Source organism: Oryctolagus cuniculus, chromosome 17, assembly GCF_051225735.1.
Source record: "Oryctolagus cuniculus isolate XC-2025 breed Fujian yellow rabbit chromosome 17, ASM5122573v1, whole genome shotgun sequence".
Classification (NCBI taxonomy): Eukaryota; Metazoa; Chordata; class Mammalia; order Lagomorpha; family Leporidae; genus Oryctolagus; species Oryctolagus cuniculus.
Window position 1 is genome coordinate 2062761 of NC_142883.1, and position 8210 is coordinate 2070970.

Consider the following 8210-nt stretch of genomic DNA (forward strand, 5'->3'; position numbering starts at 1 on the left):
AGGTGGCTGGGTGGGTGGACAGGCTGGTGTGTGGGTGGACGCAGAGGTGGCTGGGTGGGTGGACAGGCCGGCGCGTGGGTGGACACGGAGGTACGTGTGGATAAAGAGCCCTGTCCCCCTCACCTCCCCGAGCCGTAGTGTCCGTGTCCAGCCTCTGACACCTGGGAGTCGCGCAGATCCTTGCACAGTGGTTCTCATCCAGGGCAGCTCTGCCCCCAGCCAGGGGGGACGCCCAACGCACCTGCTGGGCACTCGGCGACACCTTGGGAGAGGCACAGCTTCTTGCTGGGGACCTTCCTGGCCACGCTCGGCACGAGGAGCACGGGCGGGGCCGGCAGGGCCTGTGGGGTCACCAGGGTGTAGGAAACAGCCTTCGGCCCAGAAGCAGGCACTGGAGGAAGCTGCGGGGCGGGGGCCGTGAGCGCGAGGCGGGGGCCGTGAGCGGGGAGTGGGGGCCGTGAGCGTGGAGTGGGGGCCGTGAGCGGGGAGTGGGGGCCGTGAGCGCGGAGCGGGGGCCGTGAGCGGCCGGCCAGGTCACAGCGCGGAGCGGGGGCTGTGAGCGTGAAGCAGGAGGGGGGGGGTTGTGAGCGGCCGGCCGGGCTGCAGCAGCCCCCCCTCCACGCTGCCCTCCAGAAGGCTCTCATCTGCAGCACCTGGAATCACCTCGCCTCGACGCCGCCGCCCTGCACTGTCACCAACAACCACAGCCACGCCCTGGCCGCTGCCCCGCCACTGCCGGGCTGGGGCTCTGCAGGCTCGGCCTCCAGTCTGTTCCTTGTCTGCCCACGGGGAGGATGGAGGGAGCAGGGCTCTCCTCCTCCGATGGAACAGTGAGGGCCTGCCCCTCCCTTCAGTGGGGGTGTGAGGGTGTGTGTGGGGGGCTGGGCCCCCTTTGCTTGGACAGCTGCCCGGCGCTGTGGCCGCCTTCACCCGGCACCGAGACACCACGCAGGAGAACAAAGTCAGAGCCGTCACTCTGGCCCTCCCCGCTGTGGGTTTGGCCTGCACGGGGTCTCCACTGTTCTGCCCTGTGCCGGGCCTCGTGCACCCGCGACTGCTTGGGGCCATCTCAGGGCCCACTGGCTTGTGTGACATTGACAATTACGATAGTTTTCAAGTTTTTGCTCTTCCAGAAAGCTGCTGTCCATCTAGCCATACTGATGGCTTCTGGACTATTTTCTTGGGTGAGTTATAGAAACAGACGTTTCAGTCTAAAGGCCCACAAACGCCAGCCTTGACCACTAAGGACGGATCCTGACCTGAGTGACCGGCCTGACGGCTGCTACCGGGGTCCCTGGTCCCGGGCACCAGGCCTCCCCTTCCACCCAGCTAGGGTCTGGCTGTGCCCTGCCGAAGGACAAACACAAGGCTGGCACTGGCTTTGTCCACACCGACAAGGTGGACCGACTTCTGTGGCCCCCAGCAAGACAGCTGGAGGAGGCGTGGGGAGGGAGAGGGCCGAGGGCGGGTCCTGAGGCCACCAGCACCTGGTCGGCAGGTCCCCTGTGGTCCCTGCACCATCAGCCAGGATGCCCACGGCAGGGGCAGGAGAGAGGTCCCAGGCAGAGTCCTGTGCAGGGCATGGGGGGAGGGCAGCCCCAGGCTCCCTCCACGCCTGGTTCTGGGGCAGGTGGCGCTCAGCAGGAAATGTGGGGTGGTGGTTTGCACACCTGTCCCCTGACCTCTGCAGCTTGGTCCCCAGGGTCCACCTTCCTGGTTCCCTGGAGACGGAAGCTGAGGCGGGGTCTTTGGGAAGGGGTTGGATTGGCAGGGGTGGCTCAGGTCGAGACCCTGTGGTCTGATCCCCGTGGCTTTATAAGGACAGGGAGAGAGGTGTGGACAGACGCGGACGCTGCCTCCTGCCGCACGTGGTCTCTGCCACGTGGAGACTCTGCCAGCACCGACAGCGGCCACGGCCGGGTAAGGCCCCTCCAGAACCCGGAGCCCACATCACCCGCGCTTCCTTACGGCGAGGCAGCTTCGTGGCACACGGGTGAGCGGCTGCAGGAGCTGGGCTCCCCGGAGACCGCCAAGGAGGGGCTGCAGACTGAGGCGGGGAGCAGACTGAAGGTTTGGAGGGTCACCCTGCAACCAGCCAGCCTTGCTCCCCACACAGGACCCCCAGCCGGCCTCCGCTCGGGGTGGGGGGAGGCAGGGCCCCTCCCCCCAGCCTCACCCTGCCTGGAGTAGGGAAGGAGGCACTGAGCCCTGCGGGACCAGGAGAGGCCCTGAGCTGCCCCCCCAGGCTGCTGGCACAGGGGCCCACCCCGGCCCCTCCCCTGTCCCAGGAATGCCGATCCAAGAGTTCAGAGGTAGGGACGGGGGTGCGAACATGCAGCCAGGGCTGAGGGCCCCCTGCAGCCTCGCTCCCCACGCTGCAGCCTGGCGCTGCCCAGGCACGTTCTGGAAACACAGACTTGACCGCCCCTCCCTGGACTGGAGGACTCCCTCCCGCGCGGGCGGCGGGGCCATCGGGCTGGACCGGAGGACTCGCTCCCGCGCGGGCGGCAGGGCCATCGGGCTGGACCGGAGGACTCGCTCCCGCGCGGGCGGCGGGACCATCGGGCTGGACCGGAGGACTCCCTCCTGCGTGGGCGGCGGGGCCATCGGGCCCAGCCAGGCGGGACAGGTGTCCTTCCACGGCCCCCACGGGGATGCGTGGCGCTCGTGACCCTGCTCCCCGGGGCAGGTGGGGAGACCCTGGCTGAGGTCCGGGCTCCTGGATTCAGCCGGGCCAGTCCTGGCTGCTGCAGGCGTCTGGGGAGGGAACCAGAGGACGGACGAGCTCTGTCTCTCTGCCTCTCAAATGGAAGAAAATGAATTTTAAAAAACGAGGAACAGTCTTCTGTTCAAAAGGGGGAGCTGAGTGTTCTAAAGCGTTCGTGGGGTGATAGAGGCTGGCGGAGTGTTCCAGACGGGAGGAGGCTCAGAGCCGGGGACGGAGCGCCGCGCCAGGCCCCGCACTGGCGCCGCTGGCACGGCTGGAACCCGGACAGCAGATCATGATAAGTGACACCGACCGAAGTCCACGCAGTCACACGGGAGGACGTCCTGTCTGTGGGCCGCAGTCCAAGGGGGGCACGGGGCCACGAGCACGCAACTCAAGTGGCTCAGCCGCTGTGAGCGTGTGTGTGTGCACGCGAGACAGGGTTAGCGTGAGTGTGTGTGCGACTGTGTGTGACAGTGAGTATGAGTGCATGAGTGTGAGTGTGTGTGACCAATGGTGTGTGTGCGACTGACAGTGTGTGTGACAGTGAGTGTGAGTGACTGATGGTGTGTGTGCGACTGACAGTGTGTGTGTGACAGTGAGTGTGTGTGACTGATGGTGTGTGTGTGACTGACAGTGTGTGTGACAGTGAGTGTGTGTGAATATGTGAATGTGAGAGGTGTGACTGTGTGTGACAGTGAGTGTGAGTGCATGAGTGTGAGTGTGTGTGACTGATGGTGTGTGTGTGTGACTGACAGTGTGTGTGTGACAGTGTGTGTGACTGATGGTGTGTGTGTGCGACTGACTGTGTGTGTGTGACTGATGGTGTGTGTGAATGTGAGAGGTGTGACTGTGAGTGTGTGACTGAGACTGAGTGTGTGTGTGTGACTGTCAATGACTGAGAGTGTGTGCTAGTCAGCGTGTGTGTGCGAGTGTGACTGAGTGTGAGTGAGTGTGGAGACAGAGTGCAAGCGATACACTAAGTATTTGTGTACTATTTTTACAGATGTGATTTAAACATAAATTTGAAATTGTTTCTAAATAAAGACTTCAAATGCTAAAAGCAAAAGCAGAGAACAGCCCTGCAATCAAGAGTAGAAAGCCACACCCACATGGCAAAGGACAGGCTCCGGAGAAGTGGAAGAGATGAGCTCACCAACTCGACACCAGCCGAGATGGTCGCATGCCTGCCCCTCCCCCCCGACCCCCACCCCCACGGGGCCTGCGAGCAGCGGTGAGGAGGAGGCGTCCCGGGTCCCTGCACGGCTGGGGCACCGCCCACAGCGCCCCAGACACACGCACAGGTGTGCACACGTGTGCACTCCCACCTGAAGCCCGGCCCCCCACAGGAAGGGCAGTCAGAAGTGAAGGAGCTGAGGCTGGGAGTGGGCGGCCGGGGAAGGGCGTCCCGCGCCCCTCGGCTCTCGCTGCGGCTCTGCCCAGGCCCTGGGCCCCGACCCTGGACCCAGGACCCTCCCTGCCCCCTCCCCCGTCCTGGGCTGAACTGGGGAGGGGCTGGTCACAGCCGGAGAAGGCTCCAGTCCCTAACCAAGCACAAGGGGCTGCTTTCCTGTCTTGTCCACAGCCGGGCGCTGGCTCCACCCCCGAGGAGAAAGACGCAGGCCCCTGGCCGTCCCCTCCCAGCCCCTGCACTGACCCGCTGACCCGCTCCTGGTGGGGCCGGCTCCCTGCCCTCAGCCCCCTCTTCCCGGCGGTGTCATGGTCCCGGCTGACCGCAGTGGGCGGGCGAGTCTGCCCGGGCCTGCCCGTGGCAACAGGGCCTCACGGGCGCCTCTGTGTACCGCACAAGTGCCCTGGCTTTGGTTTGTGGGACCCGCTGAGACCCGTCTGTCCGTGCACCTGGTCGACCGCAGGACAGAGGCCAGAGGAGCAGGGCGGGTCCTCTGTCCTTTGTGGAGCCCAGGCCGTCATCCTTGCTGTCCTCAGAGACTGCTCGTGCCCCCCGGGGGAGCCGGTCCCCAGGTGCCCCGGTCCTCAGCGTGACCCCGGCTGACCTGCCTGCCTGTGGGAGCTCAGGCACACTCCTGCCTCGGGGCCCTTGCACGGGCTGCCCCCTCGCCTGGACCACCTTTTACCATTTTGTGTTCAGGACGCCACTCCGCGGCCTTTCCAGAATGTTCTGTTTAGAACCGTGGACGCCTCGCATCCCGGCCCATCCCTTGGCTTTTTCTGTGGGAGGCGCTGACCTCTGTGGGCGCATCAGGATTCCAGTTGTGCGTTGGCTTCCTGCTGCCCCCGTGACCGCCTGAGGCCAGGAGACCCTGCCCTTCTCCCGTCTGTGGAGTCCACAGCCAGGACGGTGAAATCCCAGCAGCTCTGGCAGGAGGCCCGGTTGCCACGACGCCGACAGCCATCAGGAAAGGAGGGGGCGTGCGCCCCCGAAGCCGCTCACACACAGGTGGAGGTCGCTCAGTCCCCCAGTGGAAACCCAGCCCGGGGTGAGCCTCCGCACAGACACAGCTCCCAGCTGCCCCGCCTCCCGCTGCCTCCCAGCCCCGCCCTCGGCTCAGTCCCCCCCCCCCCCGCGGCCCCCCAGGTCACCACCTAGGGGTCCCGAGGCTGTCTGTCCCTGTAGGCGAGACCCTGTGTCTGGCGTTGTCCTGGGAACCCCAGGTAGCACACTCCTGGCTCCAGGGAGGGTGAGCGGCCCTGGGGGCCACCTGGCTGGGATAGGCCGGCCCTGCCCCCAAGCGGCACGAGGACAGCGCCACCTAGTGCCCCACCCCGGCTCTAGCAGCCGCCACGGAGGGATGAGGATGTGACCTGGGCCAGCGCCAGCCCTGGGCCCCTCGGGTCGGCTTTGTGGTCATCAGCATTTGGGGGGCTGGCTGGGGTGTCTGGCCTTGCCCTGAAGTCACGGCAGAGATGCCAGGTAAGTGTAAGTCCCTTTAAGGTTTGAGAGACCCCTGAAGAAGACCCCCAAGAAGAGCAGTTTAGGTTGAGGGAGGGGTCCTTCCGCCAACCCCCCTGGCCGAGGAGATGTGGATAAAGGACCAGGCACAGACAGCTGGGAGGGTCCCAGGGGTCTCCAGAGGCATTCTGACCGCCTGAGCAGGTGGGTGTGTCCTGGCCACGGCTGACCCAAGCCCAGCTCTGCCCACACCAGTCCTGGGAGCGCACAGGGCAAGTGCAGGAAGTGGCCACTCCCTGCTGCTTCTCACAGCCGCCCTGCCCGCCCCGCCAGATGTGTGGGCTCTGGGGGGGTCAGGGCTAGAAGCACCCACGTGAGGAGAGCGCTACAACCTCCAACATTTTATCCCCCACTGCAAACACGGCACACGCGTGTGTGAACGACGCACCTGTGGACGGGGTGCACGTGTGTTTGTTGGGCTTGTTGGTTTTGCCCCCAAAGCACACCCTGCCGCCCCTCCGCAGCTCCCCCGTGCTCAGCCCAGAACCCCCAGAATGGATCACCGTTCTCTCCAACCCTAACGGTCCCAACACGCCATCCATCAGCTCTGTCAGCTGCTTTTTTTCCCCAAAGTTTTATTCATTTGTTTGAGAGGCAGAGTTACAGAGAGAGAGAGAGAGAGGTCTTCCACCCGCTGGTTCACCTCCCAAATTGCTGCAATGGCCGGAGCTGGGCTGATCTGAAGCCAGGAGCCAGGGGCTTCTTCTGGGCCTCCCACGTGGGTGCAGGGGCCCAAGCACTCGGGCCATCTTCCACTGCTTTCCCAGGCCATTAGCAGGGGGCTGGATTGGAACTGGAGCAGCCGGGACTTGAACCAGTGTCCACATGGGACGCTGGTGCCACGGGCGGAAGCTTAGGCTACTTCACCACAGTGAGGCCCCCAACTCTGTCAGTGTCACTCCAGGAATGTCCTAGGCCACGCCTGCCACCTCCACGGAGTCAGCCCTCAGGGCCACCGTCACCTGCTCAGGTCCTTGCCGGTCCAGCCTCCTGTCCTCCAGGTCACCTGCCTCCCGGAAGTGGCCCTGCAAACTCCACCCCTGCATTTCCGAAGACCCTCGGGACCCAGGCGCTGCCCCTCCTCCCCGGTTCCCCCTCCCCCGCCTGCATTCACTGTGCCACCCCCCCTACACTGCGCCATCCCCGCCCCCGCCCTGGGCCGCTCAGCTTCCTCCAGCCGCCCGGGTGCGCGGGGCAGTGACTCAGCAGGTGGCTTACGGGGGGTTCTGCTAGAGGGTGCGGAGTGGACGCGGCTGGGAAATCCCAGTTCCCCCACCCGGCTTCTCCGCCCCCACGCCAGCTCCTGCTGACGCGCACCCTGGGAGGGTCCCTGCCCCCACCAGAGGGACCCCATCCGGGAGACCCGGGGCCCTGGCTTCAGCCTGGCCCTGCCCTGGCTGCTGCAGGCATTCGGGGAGTGAGCCAGGGGATGAGAGATGTCTGCCTCTGTCGCCCCCTTTCGAATAAAAAAATGAGAAGAAAATTGGAGAAAGGAGCAGTCTGCACCTTTAATACCTGGTTATGGGCGGGGCCGGCGGCCTGGAGGGGCGTGGCATGGGCGGGACCTGGAGGAGCAGGGGACGATGGGCGGGGCCAGTGGCAGGGCGTGGTTGGTGGCAGCGTGGGGGCGATGGGCGGGGATCTGGAGGGGCTGGCCAATGGGCGGGACCTGGATGAGCGGGAGGGGCCGATGGGCGGGGCCTGTGACCGGCGTGGCTGAGGCAGGGCGGGGCCTGGAGGAGCGGGAGGGACGATGGGCGGGGCCTGGAGGAGCGATGGGCGTGGCTGCGGCTGCTCTCGCGGACAGCCCCTGGCCGCTGCTCCCTGACCTCCCGTGTCCAGGAGCGCGGGGCTCAGGGGAGGGGTGGGCCCGCCGAGTGTTCCGCGAGCTCACGGGGGGGGGGGGGTCACGGCTGAGCGCGTCCTCCCCTCCTCCTGCCCTGGACACCCACGTGGGGCGCAAGCCGGCGGCTACTTAGCGAAGCCTGCTGAGTCGGGGACGCTACGCAGACACGGCCGCTCCAGATGCGTGAACTGGGCGTGGGCGCGGCCCCGGGCCCTGCATGCCCTGGGTCGGGCGCTGGCTCTGTCCCGACTCCAGCACCTGGTGGCTCAGAGCGTGGGTTCCCGCTGCCCCCGTGGGAGGCCTGGACGCGGCTCCCAGCAGACGGTGACCTCCGCCTTCCTCGACGGGCCCGGCGGAAGCGGCCGGGGGCTCTCGCTCCTCTCGCCGCGGCCGCCCGCGCCCTGTCTCCCGCTCCCACGGAGAGGCCTCTCCACGGTCTCCACGTCGAGGAGGGGTCCTCTCGCCCCGGGGGAGCGGCCACGTCCAGTTCCCACCGATCCCCTGGCTCTGGTCATTTTCACGGACCCCGGGCTGCAAGGTCTCACTCCTCGCCCCGCAAAGAACGGGGCTGCGGGGCTCCCCGCTGTGGCCCACGTGCTGGGACGCTGCACCCACGCGGGAGACGCGGAGGGAGCTCCCGGCTTCGCCGGGGAGAGCCGTCGGATGGAAAAACCTCTCAAAAAAAAACAAAAAACAAGGAGGAGGAGGAGGGCGGTGGAGGAGCC